The sequence below is a fragment of the Leopardus geoffroyi genome, chromosome D2, assembly GCF_018350155.1.
Source record: "Leopardus geoffroyi isolate Oge1 chromosome D2, O.geoffroyi_Oge1_pat1.0, whole genome shotgun sequence".
In the NCBI taxonomy this organism is placed as follows: domain Eukaryota; kingdom Metazoa; phylum Chordata; class Mammalia; order Carnivora; family Felidae; genus Leopardus; species Leopardus geoffroyi.
In genome coordinates, this window is record NC_059334.1 from 78,792,146 (window position 1) to 78,811,740 (window position 19,595).

At 42.4% G+C, this 19,595-nt stretch overlaps 1 protein-coding gene across 7 annotated transcripts in view; it reads left to right on the forward strand.

Annotated features, from left to right (window-relative positions):
- Window positions 1-3,848: 3,848 nt before the first annotated feature.
- The window catches only part of PLEKHA1 (pleckstrin homology domain containing A1), a 58,109-nt gene continuing 42,362 nt past the window's right edge, over window positions 3,849-19,595 (forward strand). For 6 of the 7 annotated variants that reach the window (XR_006701844.1, XR_006701843.1, XM_045439739.1 and 3 more), the window contains exon 1: window positions 4,029-4,138. The gene's annotated coding sequence lies outside the window, so the exon portion shown is untranslated. Of the gene's footprint in view, window positions 4,139-19,595 lie in introns of all 7 variants that reach the window. The other variant, XM_045439742.1, reaches the window with a different exon arrangement.

Below are 19,595 nucleotides of genomic sequence, written 5' to 3' on the forward strand. Positions count from 1 at the left end.
AACCCCACTGACGGCTACAGGTTTCATTTTTATTTTTTATTTTATTTTTTTTAACTTAAAAAAATATTTATTTTTGACAGAGAGAGAGAGAGAGAGAGAGACTGAGCACAAAATGAGCAGGGGAAGGGCAGAGTGAGGGGGACAGAGGATCCAAAGCGGCCTCCACGATGACAGCAGAGAGTCTGATGTGGGGCTTAAACTCATGGAACTGTGAGATCATGACCTGAGCCGAAGTTGGATGCTTAATCGACTGAGCCACCCGGGAGCCACACGGGTTTCATTTTTAAACTGAAAATTAGGGAGGAGCTGTTTTTCACTCTCTGCTACTCAGTTTCTGGAGGAGACATGACAGGAACAAAGCTGGGTTCCCAGAGTGTTTGGTTCGTGTTTAATTCTTGTACCACATTGGTTCTGATTTGTAGCGAGAATAAGGGTTTACTTCTGGAGTTGCCTCTTCTGTTAACTTCTGATTCTGACTGTGAAGTTGGCTGGTGGCCTTCACCATGGAACAAATATTTCTGTTCTAGGCACTGAAGATACAGTGATGAACAAAACAGCTAAAATCCTGATGAACAAAACAGATAAAAACCACAGGTCACACTCTAGCGCAACATGCAGAAAATAAACAAGATAAATAAGTAAAATATATAATGCATAGGAAAGGGATCATTGCTAAGGAGAAAAATATAAAGCAAGGAAGGGAGGGGCGCCTGGGTGGCTCAATGGGTTAAGTGTCCGACTTCGGCTCAGGTCATGATCTCACGGTTTGTGAGTTTGAGCCCTACATCAGGCTCTGTGCTGCGGACAGCTTAGAGCCTGGAGCCTACCTGAGATTCTGTGTCTCCCTCTCTCTCTGCCCCTCCCCAGCTCACTCTCTGTCTCCTCTCTCTCTCAAAAATAAACATTAAAAAAAATAAAGAATAAAAATAAAGCAAGGAAGGGAGATGTGAGGTGTCCGTGAGGGGAGAGGAGGTCCAATATTTCAGAGGCGACAAGTGCTCAGTAACTTTCTGTGTGATTTTGGATCAGTCATGTGACTTGTCTACACTGATCTTTGTGTTGTCGAAGGAGTTAATTCTATGTGGAGGATCCTCCACATAAGCGTATGGAAGGGACTCAATGGATATTTTTGAATGGAATACCAAATGCTTTACACACTCAAGGCATAAAGAGGAGGAGAGTGATGTTTTAAAGGTAAATTGCAGATTCTTGAATTCAGACTCCTCCTCTCCCTTTTCTTCAGATGACAAGTAGCCATGGAATATTCCAGCATTCCTCACTGCTGTCTGTGTGTCCTGAATGTTCTTGGTTTGTTCTCAGACTGTAATTTCAACAGGGGAATATTCCACATACTTCTTCTTTTTTTTAAATAACACTGAGAGCACTGTTATGTAATAAACCTCTCTATCCCAAAAAAAAAAAAAAAAAAAAGGCTGGAGGAAGAGAGGGAAGAATATTATTATGGTTATTATTATTATTACGGCCACTGCATTTACTGGCTGATCCTGAGCCTTCCATACAGAACGGTGTTAACAGGTGTGCTAGTTACACCCCAAACTCACAGTACCCCTGGCATTACTTGGTTGTGCGTCCTTAGGTAATTGAGTCACTTTTCCGGCTTTCCTCATTGCCTAATACACGTGGCTGTCAATATCAAACAAACTTTGGGGCTTGTTAGGCAAAAAGAACAAGGGAATAATTTAAAATCACGCAGTCAATAATGTCAAATGGTACTAACAATAAAGAGAAAGTTTCCCTCTGGGTCCTGTCCAGAGGGGGTGAGAAGCTCTCTGCTTCAGTGGTCTGATCTCTGGGCTAGGGTTTCCAGATCAAATACATGTTAAATTTGAATCTGAGTTTCAAATAAACATGATTTTGTTTTATTTTGTTTTGTTTAAGGATGTCCCAAATATCCCCACTTAGAATCTTCTAAGATTCCAGAGCTATAGACCCCCTCCAGACCATCTGGCTAGGGAAGGCAATCTCAAATATCCAGAGGAATCAGAAAGGTGACATCTGGATTTTTATGTGAAATCTATTTTTATGTATTTTTTATTAAAAAAATTTTTAATGTTTATTTAAGAGAGACGAGAGAGAGCGAGAGCGAGAGCGAGAGAGAGAGAGAGAGAGAACACGAGTGGGGGAGGGGCAGAAAGAGAGGAAGATACAGAATCCGAAGCAGGCTCCAGGCTCTGAGTGGTGGTCAGCACAGAGCCCGATGCGGGGCTCGAAGTCACGAACTGTGAGATCATGACCTGAGCTGAAGTTGGATGCTTAACTGGGTGAGCCACCCAGGCGCCCTGAAATCTTCCTATTTTTAAATGTTTGCCACACATTCAGTTAAAAAAACAAAAACAAAAACCCACTGCATGAACCAAAGGAAATAGTGCTCTGGCCAGTTTATAAACTATGATGATGCCAAACCCTTTCAACCATTATACAGATGAGGAAGTAAAGCCTCAAGAAGACAGGGGTCCGTGAAGCTACACAGCTAAGGTTTCTCAAAAAATAACAGAACAATCATCTTGGGACTGTTGAAGAAAGAGTCAGGACTGGAGCTTTCCATGGAAGGTGAAGTCACCTCCATCAGCTTATGGGACTCTGAGAACATTCTTCAAGTTTAGCAGTTGAAATCGCTGAGACTCAAGAAAGACCAAAGTGTCACCCTCTGCCTAAAGTCACACAGGTAGGTCTCCACAGGTGAGCTGAGGGCTGTTTTTCACTTCTCCTTTGATTTAGATGACATAATACCCAAACTCCCTTTAGGATCCTAGTAAAGATAAACTCCTTATCCAATTTTCTGCCTCATAAACAGAATGGCGTCAGGAGGCCAGGCTGAGTGCCCAGACTTTTAACCCGGCTCACAAATACAGAAGGAATGTACATCTTCACATGGGAAAGATGTTCTAAAAGGCCTGGACAAAGATTTTGAAGGGATAAGGATGTGATCTAAAGCTGTGCAGGAAGGAAAGGAAGGACACAGACATAAATATTTACGAGAGCCTAGTGTGTGCCATGCACAGCAAGAGTGTGGCACAGAACTTTTTCCCTGATCTTTGCACGTCTGAATAATTCTCATTTTTCAGGTTTCAGCTCAAGCATCACTTCCTCAGAGAGTACCCCTCCATCTCTTTAACTTACTCCGTTTCTCCACTTAAGTAAAATCTAAAATGATGTTGCTTAAGGAGATCTCCCTTCCCAGATTGCAGGCTCCGTGAGGACAGGACGGCGTCTGTCTCGCTCTCAGACGTATGCTGAGCGTCTGTCATGGGACTTGGCACATAGTAGGTGCGCAACAAATATGTTAAACATTTATGAATAGTCATGAGAATAATATTTATGCTCCATCTTTCCCGAAAGAATTTCAGTTAATCCTTCAAGTTTCTCTAAGCCTCCTGTCCTATTATACAGTAGGAGGTGGAACCAATAGTTCCAGGGAGAAACGGTTACGAGCAAAGAATTGGCGCGCAGAGCTGTAAAGCGTTTTTCTCCAGGTCACACAGCGGCCTGTCAATTTATGCTTCCTGGACCGATTATGGAACAGCTTGCAAACAAATTATTCGCAAACGAGCGAAGCCTATTTTTAAAGATCCCCATGCCGCGAAGCTCTAGCCGATGACATCAGAGAACCCCGAGTTTCCGCCCCGCCCACTCCGAGCCAAGCCCCTGCTCCTCGAAAACTACCAATCCCAGGAGGCACCGCGGCGCAGTGGACCAGGGCTCCACGCGCGGCCCGCCCCGACGCGCCGAGGCCGCCTCCTCTGGAATTAGGAAGACGCCCGATGCCCGGCCCGCCACGCCGCCGGGACCCGCGCGGGGCCTGCCGGGACTTGTAGTCTCCGCGGGCTGGGAGTGCCGGCTTCGGAATCTCGGCCGCCGTCTGGGGGCTGAGGCGGCGCGGGCACGCGTGCGCAGTGTGCGGACTGGCCGTCGTGGGCGCCGCTCCGGCAGCTCGGTGGCTGTGGGAGCCGGGGCCGCGGCGGCGTGGGTGCTGCGGGCGGAGGGCCGACGTGAAGTTGGGCGTGAGGAGCGCGGCCGCACCGGGGCGGGGTGGGCGGGGCCGGGCTCTGGGAGCGCCGCGCCGGCTGAGGCGATCGGGGAGGCGGCCGAGCGTCCGCCGAGGAGCCGGCGGGCGCTGGTGAGTGCGGGGCGGCGGGCGGCAGGCGGCGGGCGGTGCAGGGTCCCGGGCTGCCCCGCGGCCCCTGTCGGCGTGTGTCCGCCCCGCGCGGCTGCACCTGGGCGAGGCCGCGGCGCAGGCTCACCTGCGCGCGGGCTCCGGGGCGGCGGGAGGGGGCGGCGTCCTCTTCCCGCGACTCCTTTATTGTTTTCCTGACCTCAGCCCTCGGCGGCGTCCGGCGGAGGAGGGCGGGGAGGCCGGCGGCGGTCGCGGTCGCCGAAGAGCTAGCTAGTCGGGGGGCTGTGCTGGGGAAGGACGGTCGCGCGCTGCTCCTGGACGCCGTGCGCCGGCCAGCTGTCCGGGGATTCCCGGCGGGCGACGCCTGTCGGGGTGGCCCGACTCCAGGACTGTGCCCACGGGGGCTCAACTGCCCGGGGCATCGTTTTCTACGGTCTTAACGCGCTTTCACTTTAGGACTCTCCGAGTCTGCAGCCGACTCCGCCCTGTGCTGTGCATAGAATCACGCTTTCCCTTCGCACCTTAATGGTGCAGATGACCGGTGCGAGTGTTGAAAGTGACTTGTCCAAGGTCACGCGGGTAGGACCAGGGAGGCGACCCGAACCCAGGTCCTTAAGCCTCGATGCCAGCCGGCAGCCGCAGCGCTTTGGGGAGGTCCTGAGTGGTTTGTGGTTTATTTCAGATGCTTTCTAATGACCCTCCTTGGATAGATCATCAGAGGGGAAAGTGTTGTCATAGTGAAAACGGTCTTGTTATTTATAGTGTTTACTGCCTTTGTTGACTTCTAGTTATGCTGAGTCCCATAGCAGAGCACCTGCCCTCGGCTGGGCACTCGATCGCTCTGGCGGGGGCGGGGGGCTGGGGGCTGATCCAAGACGAGGTTTCAGGAAGAAATATGCACGCGATTTGTGCCCTTTTCCTCTTGTTTCACCTTCCAGTCCTGCGATCCTTCTTAATTTTACGGTGGATCGTTGTCTGTTGCAGCAAGACTTTCTTTGCTTTAATGAAGTCACTGCCCTTTGTGAATTAGTTTTCTGACTAGAAAATCTTATTTCCTGTGTGTTTAATGACTGGAACAAGTAGCGCGGTATGAGTTTTGTAACTATTGTCTCTTATCTTAGAACTGCTGATCAAGTCCGCTTTATTACCCCCCGTCCCCCGAGCGCTCAGCTTACATACTTTCTGTTGGTTTCATGCCATTGAGACACTTTTGACAGCGAAATTTGGCCAAGCTTTAATATGATTCAGAGAAAAACTGAAAAGAGTCATTTTGTAAAACTCCATTTTTCTTCACAGTGTGAAGAACTTGAAGAACTGTTATTTCAGAAATAGTAAGACCCATTCTTACTAAAATTCCTATCGCTTTTCGTACTCGCCATTTTCATATTAATACACTGGTGGCAAAAAAATATTTCCCCAAACGTAGTAGGTTTAAATACTCCTTATCTTGGCCGAATCTTCCCAAGGAGAATTACATATTAGAATAATTATGTATTTAAACATGCATGTTTAAGCTTAGCAGAATTTGGGTTAATGGTTAATTTATTTTATAGTGCCATAAACCCTAGAATGTTTCCACTGGTGAATTTCTCTTGAATAGAGAGCCCTATCAAAGGATAGCAAGGGACATGGCTGTGAACTTGCTCTTTGCGGTTAAGTAGTGGGTAACTTTTGTGACACTGAGAAGATGTGATTCATGTGTGTGGAAACTGCTTCATATGGCACTTTATCTTGCTAATTAGTAGTTTTATGGTTGCTTTGGGGAGGAGGGAAGTAGCAGGTTTGTATCTTTTTTATTCTCCGGTTTTAGCAATGTAGCCAAATAGGAAGAAGAGGTGATGCGTAAATTTAAGTTTGTCATAGACTAGGAGAGACAGTAAAACAGGATAAGTATACAATTGTTAGGAAACTGCCATGAGTTCATAAGCCGGAAGGACCTTTTTAGAAGTGTTTAAGGGCATTAAGAATAGCATTGGGGTATTTTCTTTAGAAAGTCGCTGTGGGCAGTCCTTGCATGTTTGTTAACTTATAGGATGTGAGGATGTTGAAGACGCCTGAGAAAATATCTGGAAAAGATGGCAACATTTTATATGCTTATAGGGGCTTTTTCTCTAAAAATGTCTAATGCAGCTTAAGAAACAAAAAAACAAGACTTAAGCCCGAAAGTTCTTATGGTCACACTGCAAACCTTGCTGTTATCTTGACCGTATGGTACTTTGTAACCCAGAATGAAATCTGTGAAATAATTTATTAGCATAATGTAAGTCAGACTTTGATTTTGAAATATTGCTTGCTGTTAAGTAGTTGTTCTTGTTTAAGTGTTTCTGGTGTTTAAGAATGGGAGAGAGGGGCGCCTGGGTGGTGCAGTCAGTTAAGCGTCCGACTTCAGCCAGGTCACGATCTCGCGGTCCGTGAGTTCGAGCCCCGCGTCGGGCTCTGGGCTGATGGCTCAGAGCCTGGAGCCTGTTTCCGGTTCTGTGTCTCCCTCTCTGTCTGCCCCTCCCCCGTTCATGCTCTGTCTCTCTCTGTCCCAAAAAAAATAAATAAACGTTGAAAAAAAAATTAAAAAAAAAAAAAGAATGGGAGAGATACATTATTTTCTGAGTAGAATATAGTAATTATTCAGATGTGACAACAGTTAACTCTGCTTTTATGAAACCTCAGACTTCAAGTACCATAGCAGTAACTGCCTCAGCCTTCAGCTTGAGCTGAAGTACTATGCAAGTGTTACTTCTCTCCATGCTTGAGCGTTTTACTGTTATTAATATTAAATTTTGATTTTCAATTTCAAGATGATTCTCTCGTTTCTGATCTGCAGTGATATAATAAAATGGCTTCAGTAGGAAATAAATATGAAAATTGAGTTTCAATGGTTTTGACCATCGTGATTACACAGCATTTAAAAAGGTACTGACATGATACCAGAAAAGAGTTCTTAGGGCAGAAACTTGGTGGTTTTCGATGCTTGTCTGTTATTTTGAGCAACATAGAAATATGGGATGTTTTTATTTAAAAATAAAAATTCCTGTTGCTGCTTGTTTAGCAGTAGGACTCTTATGCCTAATGAGTAACATGAAACCACTGAACTCTAATATTTTTCCTAATAGCGGCTGTGTAATAAAGAATATGTGAGTTTATAATGCCTAGAAGATATTTAAGCAAACGTATTTGCTGTTTATTTTGATAAGCCTTTTGATTAGTTGCATTGCTTTGATTCAGGGAAATAGTGTTCTGGGGATGTTATAGCATAAGTTTTCTTTGAATTGGAATGTCTGTTGACCGTGAAAGAAAATGAGTGTCATTTAGGATATTTTTTAGCATTTAAAGAAATCTGAAGGTCTTAAATATTTTTTCCTACATAGAAACCTTATAATTGTCAGTCTGATAGTTTTATTTTCCAAAAAGTTGTGGTTTTATCCTTCCACGCAGCCTAGCCTTTTATAGTTTAACCATTGAACTCTGGACTCTGTATTCAGTTTACCCTCTTCCCGAAGAAAGGACAATCACAGGCACTTAGAACTGGAAGCAGTCTCAAAGGACTTCTAATGTAGCGTCTTACCCAGTACAGTAAATCCCCCGTGGGAATTTTCATGTCAGGTGTTTCCTCTCATTGCTAAGGGCAGTGATGCTGTTCTGTATGTCATCAGGTTATTGAGCAGTCTGAGCTTGGTGAAAACAAACAGAAGACAGTTTTATTTTTCACTGTTTACTGCTTTCAGATATGATTTGTAGGCTCTTCCTTTTCCCCCCTCTCTCTCCACCTCATAATATGGACAAATGATAGCTTTTCCATCATTGACAGCTATTAAAAGCTCATCTGTCTGTTTCAGTTTAAACCTTCAATCTCCTATTCAATTTCAAGTTCCTTTCCTCTCTTACCCCAGTGTCAGGCCACTTACTGCTTGAAGTACTTGGAGTGGAGAGGGATTGTGGTATGCTCCCAGAATTCCTTTCTCTTTCCTCTTCTGGGATCTACTTGGTCAGGGACTTGTAAGAAGAAAAATGGAAAAAGACAAGTCTTACGGGGGGCTGTTAAAGCCCTCTTTTGATGAACAGTGGCAAGCCATTCATATCCACTGATAGTCACCCACACTGGAACTTTTGGTGAGATCGCACTGAGAGACTCCCCACCGCACGTAGTTCCTGGATATGGAATTTGCTGTGGGTTAACCTTTTCCAGCCTACACACCCACCTCCTTGTCCCTGTCGTGGTGTTAGTGTTAGTGCCACCCCCGGGTTCCTAGGAGTGTGTGGGGGTGAGGCGGGTTGGGGATCTTTTCTCTCTACAGCCAGATGTTTTGATAACAGCAAGACAGCTCAAGTCTAGCTAACCTTCTGCAGTTTTCATTTAATCCACTGGAAAGTCACTTCCTTGTGACGCCAAATGGTGCTATGCCAGCTGCAAAAATCTGCCCCCTTTTTGTGCCCTTACATTTCTTTTTTTCTTTTTTTCCCCTGCTCAGATAGGTGCACGATCAGTCACGCGATCTACTTCATAAGTAGGCATTGAACTGGAGAATGGGATGCCAGTCTCTCCTCATAGGCACTTCTTGGTGAATGATTGATTCTCTTGGAGGGCCCTGCCACTGTTTTTGGGTGAATACCCTCATCTTTTCCCTGTGTTCTCCCTGAAGACTCGAAAGACTTCTAATTTTTTCCCTCTCTTGTATCCCAGCCGCTTGTATTGAGTGATGCTAAGGTTAAGGTGTTGATTAGGGTGCCAGAGCTGCCCCTGTGTGGGGGGGAAGGGGTGTCCGTGTTGGGCTCTCCAGGTGTTGATGTCCTTATATCTTCAGCTTTGTATTTGTTAGCAAATTCGGGACGACAAGGCTAGTCTCACCCAACACTAGGTAACAAATGATAGTGAAGCCCTGTGGGCCTAACGAGGTCTCACTGTGCAGAATTAAAAAAAATTTTTTTTTTTACATTTATTTATTTTTGAGAGACAGAGAGAGACAGAGCACAAGGGGGGGAGGGGCAGAGATAGAAGGAGACACAGAATCCGAAGCGAGCTCCAGGCTCCGAGCTCCGAGCTGTCAGCACAGAGCCCGATGCGGGGCTTGAACTCACAAACCGTGAGATCATGACCTGAGCCGAAGTCGGACGCTTAACTGACTGAGCCACCCAGGCGCCCCTCACTGTGCAGAATTTAATTTTTCTTTTTTTTCCCTCTGTCTCTCACTGATTTTTGTTTTCTTTTTACTTTTTGGCTTACTTCCTGGTTCTTGACTGATGAAGTATTAACTGTGAATATGTTAAGTTATGACTGATTATATGGTCTAACTATACCTTAGACTGATGGATACATTTGGGGGGAGGTTTTAATAATGCAGTTTTATCTGTTCTTGCCTCATTCTAGCTTTACTAAAAATATAAATACAAATAGAAATCCAGTATTTGAACCTTTTTCCTTCCATCGTCTAAGCAAACCAGTCATTTAAATCTGCTGGATGATTTCTTGTCTAATGAGGAAAAAGCAGCTTTCTATCTAGAAACTTAAACGTTAATACTCATTGCAACAACATGGATCTAAGAGTATTATGCTAAGTGAAATAAGTCAGAGAACGACAAATACTGTATGAGTTCACTCATTTGTGGAATTTAAGATACAAAATAAGTGAACAAAGAAAAAAAGAGACCCCCCCCCCCCCCCCCCGCTCTTAACTATAGAGAACAAACTGGTGGTTACTAGATGGGAGGTTGGGGAGGGGTGAAATAGGTGAAGGGGACTAAAAGTACACTTACGGAGATGAGCACTGGGTAATGTATGGAACTGTGCAATCACTATACTGTGCACCTGAAACTAATATAACACTATGTTAGTTGTATGTGAATAAAACAGTTGCGGAGGGAAAAAAATATTGGTTGAAGGAATTATGGGCTCCTTACTGCTTCCTTCAACAAATAGTTACTGAGTGCCTTCCATGTGTCAGCACTGTTTTAGGCATTGGAGAAACAATAGTAAATACAAAAAAAAAAAAAAAATCACTGCTCTTCCAGTGTGGGGAAGCCTTTCCAGTGTGGGGAAACAGACAACAAACAGGTAAATAAATAAGTGATATTGTTTGTTAGCAGCAAATGCTAAGGAGCAGAGTAAAGCAGGAAAGGGAGCTGGGAAGTGGCAGTCCGGCTCACAGCATTTGCAATTTTAGATAGTGTCGACATGGGGTGTCACTTTTTCTCTGGGAAAGTGACATTTGAATTTTTTTTTTTTTTCAAAGTTTATTTATTTTTTTTGGGACAGAGAGAGACAGAGCATGAACGGGGGAGGGGCAGAGAGAGAGGGAGACACAGAATCGGAAACAGGCTCCAGGCTCTGAGCCATCAGCCCAGAGCCCGACGCGGGGCTCGAACTCAGGGACCGCGAGATCGTGACCTGGCTGAAGTCGGACGCTTAACCGACTGCGCCACCCAGGCGCCCCAGGGAAAGTGACATTTGAGTTCAAAGGCCAAGTGGGGAGCTTGTCTGATGTAGTAGGTGCCCTCGCTGAACACTGACATCGTCTGGGGAGATTTTAAAACGTACTGATGTTGGGGCACCTGGGTGGCTCACTTGACTGAGGGTCTGACTCTTGATTTCGGCTCAAGTCATGATCCCAGGGTCATGGGATCAAGCCCTGCGTCGGGCCCCTCACTGAGCATGGAGCCTGCTTGGGATTCTGTCTCTCTCCCTCTGCTCTTCCCAGCTTCTGCTGTCTGTCTGTCTGTCTCTCTGTCAAAAATTTTTAAAAAGTAATGATATTCCATCTCCAGAGTTTCAGTTTTGTTATGTTTAAAAAAAAATTTTTTTTTAATGTTTTATTTATTTTTGAGAGAGACAGAGACAGAGTGTGAACAGGGGAGGGACAGAGAGAGGGAGACACAGAATCCGAAACAGGCTCCAGGCTCCGAGCTGTCAGCCCAGAGCCCGACGCGGGGCTCGAACTCACAAGCCTTGAGATCGTGACCTGAGCCGAAGTTGGATGCTCAACCGACTGAGCCACCCAGGCGCCTCTTGTTACGTTTTTTTAAGTTTTATTTATTTAAGTAATCCCACACCCAACGTGGGGCTCGAACTTAACAACTTTCGAGATCGGGAGTCACATGCTCTTCTGACTGAGCCAGCCAGCATCCCTGTCTCCAGAGTTTTCTGATTTAGTTGGTTAGGGGTGTGGGGCCAGCCTTGGCCTCAGGACTTTTAACAGCTCTTAGGTAATTCTAATAAGCAGCCAAAGTTGAAGACTTTTGAGCAGGGTGACTTTACATAATATTGTATGGAAGAGCCTGGGCTCCAGAGCTAGACTCCCCTGGTTTGAATCCTAGCTGTGCCACTTTCCAAACCTAGGACAGTGGACAAGTTATTTAAAAAATTTCTCCATGCCTTTGTTTTTTCATCTGTAAAGTTGTTGGTATAAGGATTAAATGAACTAATATTTAAGTATTTGGAACGGTGCTTGGCAAGTAGTAATACGTGTTTATTGAATAAACACTTTTGAGTATATGTTTTAATGGAGAATAAAGTGAATGGGGCAAGAGCAGAAGCAAGGAAGCCCCTGCAGTAATCCAGTGGAGAGGCAGTGGTGACTTGCACCACGGAGGCAGCAGAGCAGGTGATGAGAAGTAGCGGGATTCTGGGTATGTTTACAAGAGCCAACAGGCTTTGCTGCTACGTTGGACGTGTGATGAGAGAGAGAGAAGATTCATTCAAGTCCGACATCGGGATATTTTGCCCGAACAGCTGGAAGAAGGGAGTGGTTGGTTTTTGAGATGAGGAAGGCAGAGAGGAACAAGTTTCTAAGGGGAATATCTGGAGAGTTTGTTAAGTTTGAGATGTCTGTTAGGTAAGTAGGTAGATCTGTAGAGTGGCCATTTGTACACGTGAGTCCGGAGTTCAGCTGAATGTCCAGGGCTGGAGGTAGGTATTGGAAGTCCTCTGTAAGTGGACCTATGTGAGTAAGTGAGCTCACCAAGGGACTGCATATATACAGAGAAGAGGTCCGTGGGCCACCTCCTGGGTCACTCTTAACGTTTAGAGGTCTGGGAGACAAGATGTTTCTTAGAGTTTCTGGTGTGCTGTAGAATAAAAGACAGTTGTAACTATTTCCTGTTTAAAAAAAATTTTTTTTAATGTTTACTTATTTTTGAGAGAGACACACAGAGCGTAAGCAGGGGAGGAACAGAGAGAGGAGGAGACATAGAATCTGAAATAGGCTCCAGACTGATAGCTCAGAGCCCGACGTGGGGCTCAAATTCATGAGCCGCAAGATCATGACCTGAGCCTAAGTCGGATGCTTACAGGCGCCCCATCCTGTTTTTTTTTTTAATTTTTTTTTTTTAATTTATTTTCTTTTTTTTTTTTTAATTTTTTTTTTTTTCAACGTTTATTTATTTTTGGGACAGAGAGAGACAGAGCATGAATGGGGGAGGGGCAGAGAGAGAGGGAGACACAGAATCGGAAACAGGCTCCAGGCTCTGAGCCATCAGCCCAGAGCCCGACGCGGGGCTCGAACTCACGGACCGCGAGATCATGACCTGGCTGAAGTCGGACGCTTAACCGACTGCGCCACCCAGGCGCCCCCCATCCTGTTTTTAAAAAACGGCTTTATTAGAATATAATTCACCCATTTAAAGTGTACAATTCAGTAGTTTTTAGTATATTCACAGTATATTGTGCAACTGTTACCACAGTCAATTTTAGAATATTTTTATTACTCTGGAAAGAAACTCTGTACCCTCCCATCCCTAGGTAACTCCTCAATTCCCCTCCTCCCTTCTATCCCTAGGCAAGTGCTAATCTACTTCTGCGTTTTGGGTTTGCCCACATGGAGTGCCTATCTGTGGAATCCTATAATATGTGGTCTATTTAGAGAGATGTGGTATTCATTAGGACCTAGCATCTAGACTCATTAGATAATCATTTGGTAAAGATGGGGGCTATAAGATCTCTCTTGTAGAGATACATTTTTCTCTTTGTAATTAGTGAGAAAACTGTGGGGTAGGTATTTTGAGGCTATATGAATATTCTGTTCTCTAACAACATATTATATAATGGTTTTAGTTTATTGAAGGTCCTCGCTCCAATCCATGAGTATAGTGGGAGTGCAAAGTGATGATTTTTTATTACTATCATATTTTCAAAGACCATACGTTTATAATATCTCTAGTTCAGATGTATGGTGTAGAGTTTTGCCTTTTTTATACATCTTTTAACATGAAAATCATGGTTCCTAATAACAAGTAAATAAATGTTTTATTACTTTATATTATATTGTATACATTAGTAAATGTTATCTAAGATAAATCTTAGCATCAATATGTTTATGTTATTCTATAATACACATAAAATACTACCATATAAAATAGTTTCAGAATTACAATACTGAGTAGAATTACTGGGTTATAGGATAAATGTATATGTGATTTTGTTAAATAGTGCCGTATTCTCTTCACTAGGGTTGCACCATTTTGCATTTCTATGAGTGATGTAAGAGAGTCCCTGTTTTCTTACAGCCTCATCAATATAGTGTATTGTCAAGCTTTTGACTTTTTGCCAGTCTGATAGGTGAGAAATGGTATTTCTCTGTAGAACAGAGTTTTTCCATTATGAAGAGTTGTGAACATCCACAAAGGTAGACTGAATTGTATAACCACAGTACCCATCACTTAGCTCCAACAGCTGTCAATCTAGCCCTTGCCTCCGTCAGTCCCTTCCCCCTGGATTTGTAGGTAATATTTTATTTCTGTATCAGTAAATACCTCTACCTGGTAAGGATTCATTTTCATATTCATTGGTAATATAACCACAATGACATTATCACACTGAAAATAAAGATCTATTTCCTTAATACCCTTAGGCAATATTCAAATATCTAATTTTCTTAAATGTATCAGTGTTTTGTTTTTTTTACCTTTTTTTTTTTTTTTTTGTTTAATGTTTATTCATTTTTGATGGGGGTGGGGTGGGGCGCCGAGGGGCAGAGAGAGAGGGAGACACAGAATCCAAAGCAGGTCCAGGTTCTAATCTGTCAGCACAGAGCCCCATGTGGAGCTTGAACTCATGAACCCCTAGATCGTGACCTGAGCCAAAGTCAGATGCTTAACCAACTGAGCTACCCAGGCTCCCCAGTGTTTTGCTTTTTTTTTTAAACAGGATTTATATAAGGTCCCTATGTTGTGATTATGTCTTTTTTTTTTTTTTTTTAATGTTTATTTACTTTTAAGGGAGAGACAGAGTACAAGCCAGAGAGGACAGAGAGAGGGAGACACAGAATCTGAAGCAGGCTCCAGGCTCTGAGTTGTCAGCACCGAGCCCGACACAGGGGCTTGAACTCACGAACCATGAGATCATGAGCTGAAGTCGGATGTCTAACCGACTGAGCTCCTTCTAGGTTCTTCCTCCTGTTCCTTTCCCTCTGCTCCCCAGAATTTGTTTTTGAAGGAATCATGTTATTTGTCCTGAGAAATTTCTTACAGTTTGCATTTTGCTATTTGAATCCCTGTGGTATGGTTTAACATGTTCTTCCTCTGTTTTCTGTATTTCCTACCCGTTGGTAGTTGGATCTAGAGGCTTGGTGAGATTCAGCCATTTGTATTACTTTTTTCAGAAGTGCTTCATAGACGTAACGTAGTGTATCACGCTCTTAGACAAGTAGGCACGTGAAGTCTGGCTGCATTTTCTGTGGTGTCACTGGCAGTGCCTACTTTATCTTTGTATGTTATTTTGGGATTTTTCTTATTATGATTAACGTTGAGCATCTCTTCATATGTTTAAGGGCCATTTTTATATCTTTTTCTATAGAATGTCGGTTCATGCCTTTTGCCCATTTTTCTATTAAACTTTTGATATATTTCCCTTGACATTTTTTTGCAAGCTCTTTAAGTGTTAGGGAGATTAGCCGTCTGTGATGATGGAAGTTGTAAATATTTTCCACTGGTTTTTGACTTTGCTTATCAGGTTTTTGCCATGCAAAAATTAAAATAAAACCTTTTTTTAATGTTTATTTTTGGGAGAGAAAAAGAGTGTGAGTGGGGGAGGGGGAGGCAGAGAGGGAGACACAGAATCCGAAGCAGGCTCCAGGATCCAAGCTGTTGGCACAGAGCCCGACACGGGGCTCGAACTCACGAACTGTGAGATCATGACCTGAGCTGAAATTAAAAGTCAAATGCTCAACCAACTGAGCCACCAGGCAGGATGGAAAAGCTTTTATAAAAAGTTATGGGTGGTCAGTTTTATCAGTGAATTTTTTGTTGCTGCTGGATATTTTTTGTTAATTTTTTAGAGTTTTAAGCTACATACAATAAACTGTATCCACTTAAAGTTTATAGTTCGATGAATTTTGACTATATTGTAGCATGTTCCCCTGTGAAGTGGTATTCCATTGTATAGACAAATTACATTTTATTTATCTCTTCATGTGTTGACGGACATTTGGGTTGTTTCTAGTTTGGGGCTGTTAGGAATAAAGCTGCTATAAATCTTAGTGAATGAGTCTTTACATGCATATGTGTTTTCATTTTCTTGAGTAAATACCTAGGAATGGAATGACTGGGTCATAGATTAGGTGCATGTTTGGTCTTATTGCCAGAACTTTTCCCAGAGTGGTTGTATCATTTTACATTCCCATCAGCAGTACAGAAATTCTGGACGCACCACATCTTCGACAACGTTTTGTGTTGTCAGTCTGCTTACTTTTAGTCATCTGGTGGGTGACTAATTCACGATTATTGCTGTATTATTTACAGTCACTTTTACTCATTTTAGGGTTCGGTTCTGTAAGTTTTGACTTGTGCATATAATTGTGTAAGTTCCACCACAGTCAAGATAAACAGCAGTTACGTGATCAGAAACATTTGACTTCTGCTTCTTGGTAGTTACTCCTTTTCCTTATTTCAGGCCCTAGCAATTCTGATCTGTTTTTCTGTCATGGTTTTGTTTTGTTTTGTTTGTTTCGTTTTTAACTTGCACGCAGTAAAGTTTACTCTGGTGTGTGGGCCTGAGTTGTGGGAAGTGTGTACCAGTGTGCCCACCACAATCAAGAATGAGAACATTTCTATCGCTACGAAGATTACCCTTTGAAACCAGCCCCTCCCTTCACACACTGATTTGTCTTCTGTCCCTATAGCCTTTTTGATGTGGCTTCTTTCACTTGGCAAAATAGATCTGAGATTTATCTATGCTGTACGTATCATTGGTTTGTTCGTTTATACTGTCAAGTAATATTCCATTGCATTAGATGCATCCGTTCATTTATTGGTCAAAGGTTGTTTTTGCTTTTATGCCTGCTATAAATAATGTTGCTATAAATATTTGTATACAGATTTTTCGTAAGTACAGCTTTCACTTCACTTAGCTAAATACTGCCGGCTCGTAGTATATGGGTATGTTTCACTTTGTAAGAAATTGCCAAACTGTTCTTCCAAGTTGCTGTACGATTTTGCATTCCCACCAGCGGTGTATGAGAGGGGGTTCATTTGTTCCACGTGCTTGTCAGCATTCGGCATTGCCAGGGTTTTGTTGTTGTTTTTTGGGTTGTTTTTGTTTTAGCCATTCTAGTAGGTATGCTGTGGTATCTCTTGGTTTTTATTTGCAGCACCTTTCTGACTAATGATGGTGAGCATCTTTTTATGTACTCATTTACTATTCTATATCTTCTTTGTTGACTTGTCCAGATTTTTTGGCCATTTTCCTAATTGGTTGTTTGTCTTACTAAATTGTAATAATTTCTTGCCTGTTCTTGGATATCATGTATTTGATAGACATATATGTACTGAATATTTCTCCCATTCTGTGGCTTATCTTTTGATTTCTTAACAGTGTCTTTCAAAGAGCAGTTTTTAATTTTGATGAAGTCCAATCTAACAACTATTATATGGTGCATGCTCTTTGTGGCTTAATTAAGAATTCTTTGTGTACCCACAGAGTCATGAACACTTTCTCCTATGGATTTTTTAAGAAGCTTTCTTGTTGTGGCTTTTAAATTAGGTCTGTGATTAATTTTGTTACATTGTTTTCCCACATGGATAGCTAATTGTCCTAGCACCATTTGTTGAGAAGACTATCCTTTCCCGATGGAATTGCCTTGGGAACATCTTTGTTGAAAATCAATTGACAGTGTGTCTAAGAGTCTGCTTCTGGATGTACTCTGTTCCATTGATTTATTATATCTGTCTTTTTTTTTTTTTTTTTTAATCAACCCTACATTGTCTTTATTGCTGTAGCTTTATTGTAAGTCTTAAAATCAAATAGTATGAATCATCCTACTCTATTCTTTGGGAAATACATTTGGCTTTTCCAGATCATTTGTATTTCAATGGATATCATAGAATATGTGTCATATTCTCCATTTTTATAAAATACCCTGCTGGAATTTTGATTGGATTAATTGTATCAATACTTCAGGTTTTTTTTTAATGTTTATACATTCTGAGAGAGAAAAAGCCCGAGCCCATGTGTGAATGGGGGAGGGGCAGTGAGAGAGAGAGAATCCCAAACAGGCTCCATGCTGTCAGTGCAGAGCCCAGTGTGGGGCTCCACCCCACAAATGGTGAGATCATTACCTGAGCCGAAATCAAGAGTTGGATGCTTAATTGACTGAGCCAGCCAGGTGCCCCTCAGTATTTCATTCTTTTCTGTGTCTGCATAATATGCCATTGTGTGGGATACATCTGTGTTGTTTAACCATTCACCTGTTGGATGAACGAATAGGTTTATACTCTTTCACTATTGTGAATAGTGCTGCTACGACTATTCATGTATACGTGAGTAACTGTTTTCACTTCTTTTGGGTATATATCTAGGAGTAGAAATGCTGAGTCATATGGTAATTCTGTGTTTAACTTTAGAAGAATTACTGAACTGTTTTACACAGCTGTTATACTGTCTTACAATGTTGGAGGGTTCCAGTTTTTCCACATCTTTGCCAACACTTGTTATTTTCCTTTCTTTTAATTATCGCCATCCTAGTGGGTGTGAAGCGGTGTCTCACTGTGATTTTGATTTCCATTCCCCTGGTTACTAATGATATTGAGCATCTTTTTGTGCTCTGTTGGCCAGAAAATCTTTTGGGTTCTGTCATATATCTTCTTTGGGAGAAATGTCTTTTCATCTCCTTGCCTGTTTTTTTATTTGGATTGCTTGCTATTGCGTTGTAGGAGCTGTTTATATATTCTGGGTATTAGACCCTTGTTAGGTATGTAATTTGCAAATATTTCTTTTCATTCTGTAGATTCTCTTTTCATTTTCTTGATGTTCTTTGATGCAAAAAAGCGTCTAGTTTTTATGAAGTCCAATTTAGCTTATTTTTTCTTTTGATGTTCATGCTTTTGGTGTCATATCTAAGAATTCACTGCCAAATCCAAGGTCATGAGTATCAGCCTCTATGTTTGTTTTTTTTTTTTTAAGTTTTATACTTTTAGCTATCCTATATTTAGATTGTTAATCCATTTTGAGTTAATTTTCATATATAGTGTGAAGAGAGGTCCAGTTTCATTCTTTAGCATGTGGATATCCACTTGTCCCAGCACCATATTTTGAAGAGACTAGATCTTTCTTCATTTGCATGATGTTGGCATCTTTGTTGAAAATTAGTCGACCATAGATGTGTGGGTTTATCTGGGCTTTCGGTTTTATTCCTTTATGGGCACCTGGGTGGAGCAGTTGGTTAAGTGTCCGACTCTTGAGCATGGCTCAGGTCATGATCTCACAGTTTGTGAGTTCGAGCCCCACGTTGGGTTCTATGCTGCTGGTGCGGAGCCTGCTTGGAATTCTGTCTCTTCCTCTCTCTGCCTTTCCCTAGCTTGTGTGTGCATTCCTCGCTCTCTCTCTCTCTCTCTCAAAATAAATAAAAACTTAAAAATTTTTATTCCTTTGGTATATGCCTGTCCTCATGGCAGTACCACACAAGCAGATGGTTTTTATCTATGGGATACGAGCACACCTAGGAGATACTGTGGGTTAGGCCCCAGACTACCACGATAAGGCAACTATCGCAATAAAGCAAGTCCAATGAAAAATTTGGTTTTCCAGTGCATATGAAAGTTATGTTCACACTATACTGTAGTTTCTTCAGTGGGCAATAATATTACATCTAAGGAAAACAACATATATACCCTAATTTAAAACTACTTTATTGCTAAGAAAATGCTAACCATCACCTGAGCTTTTAGTGCGTCATAATCACTCATCACCATGACAAATATAATAATAATGAAAAAGTTTGCAATAGTGTGAGAATCACCCAGATGTGACACAGAGACACAAAGTGAGTGAACAGATGCTGTTGGAAAAAATGGTGCCAGTAGACTTTCTTGATGTAAGGGTTGCCACAAAACTTCAGTTTGTCAAGAACACAGTAACTGTTCGTGCAGTAAAGGGAAGGGAAGCACAATAAAATGAGGTATGCCTGTACATTAGTGTATTAATATTTCAAGTTTTGATTACATTTTAGAAATTTTTTAAAGGTTGGATAAGTTCATTAAAGAA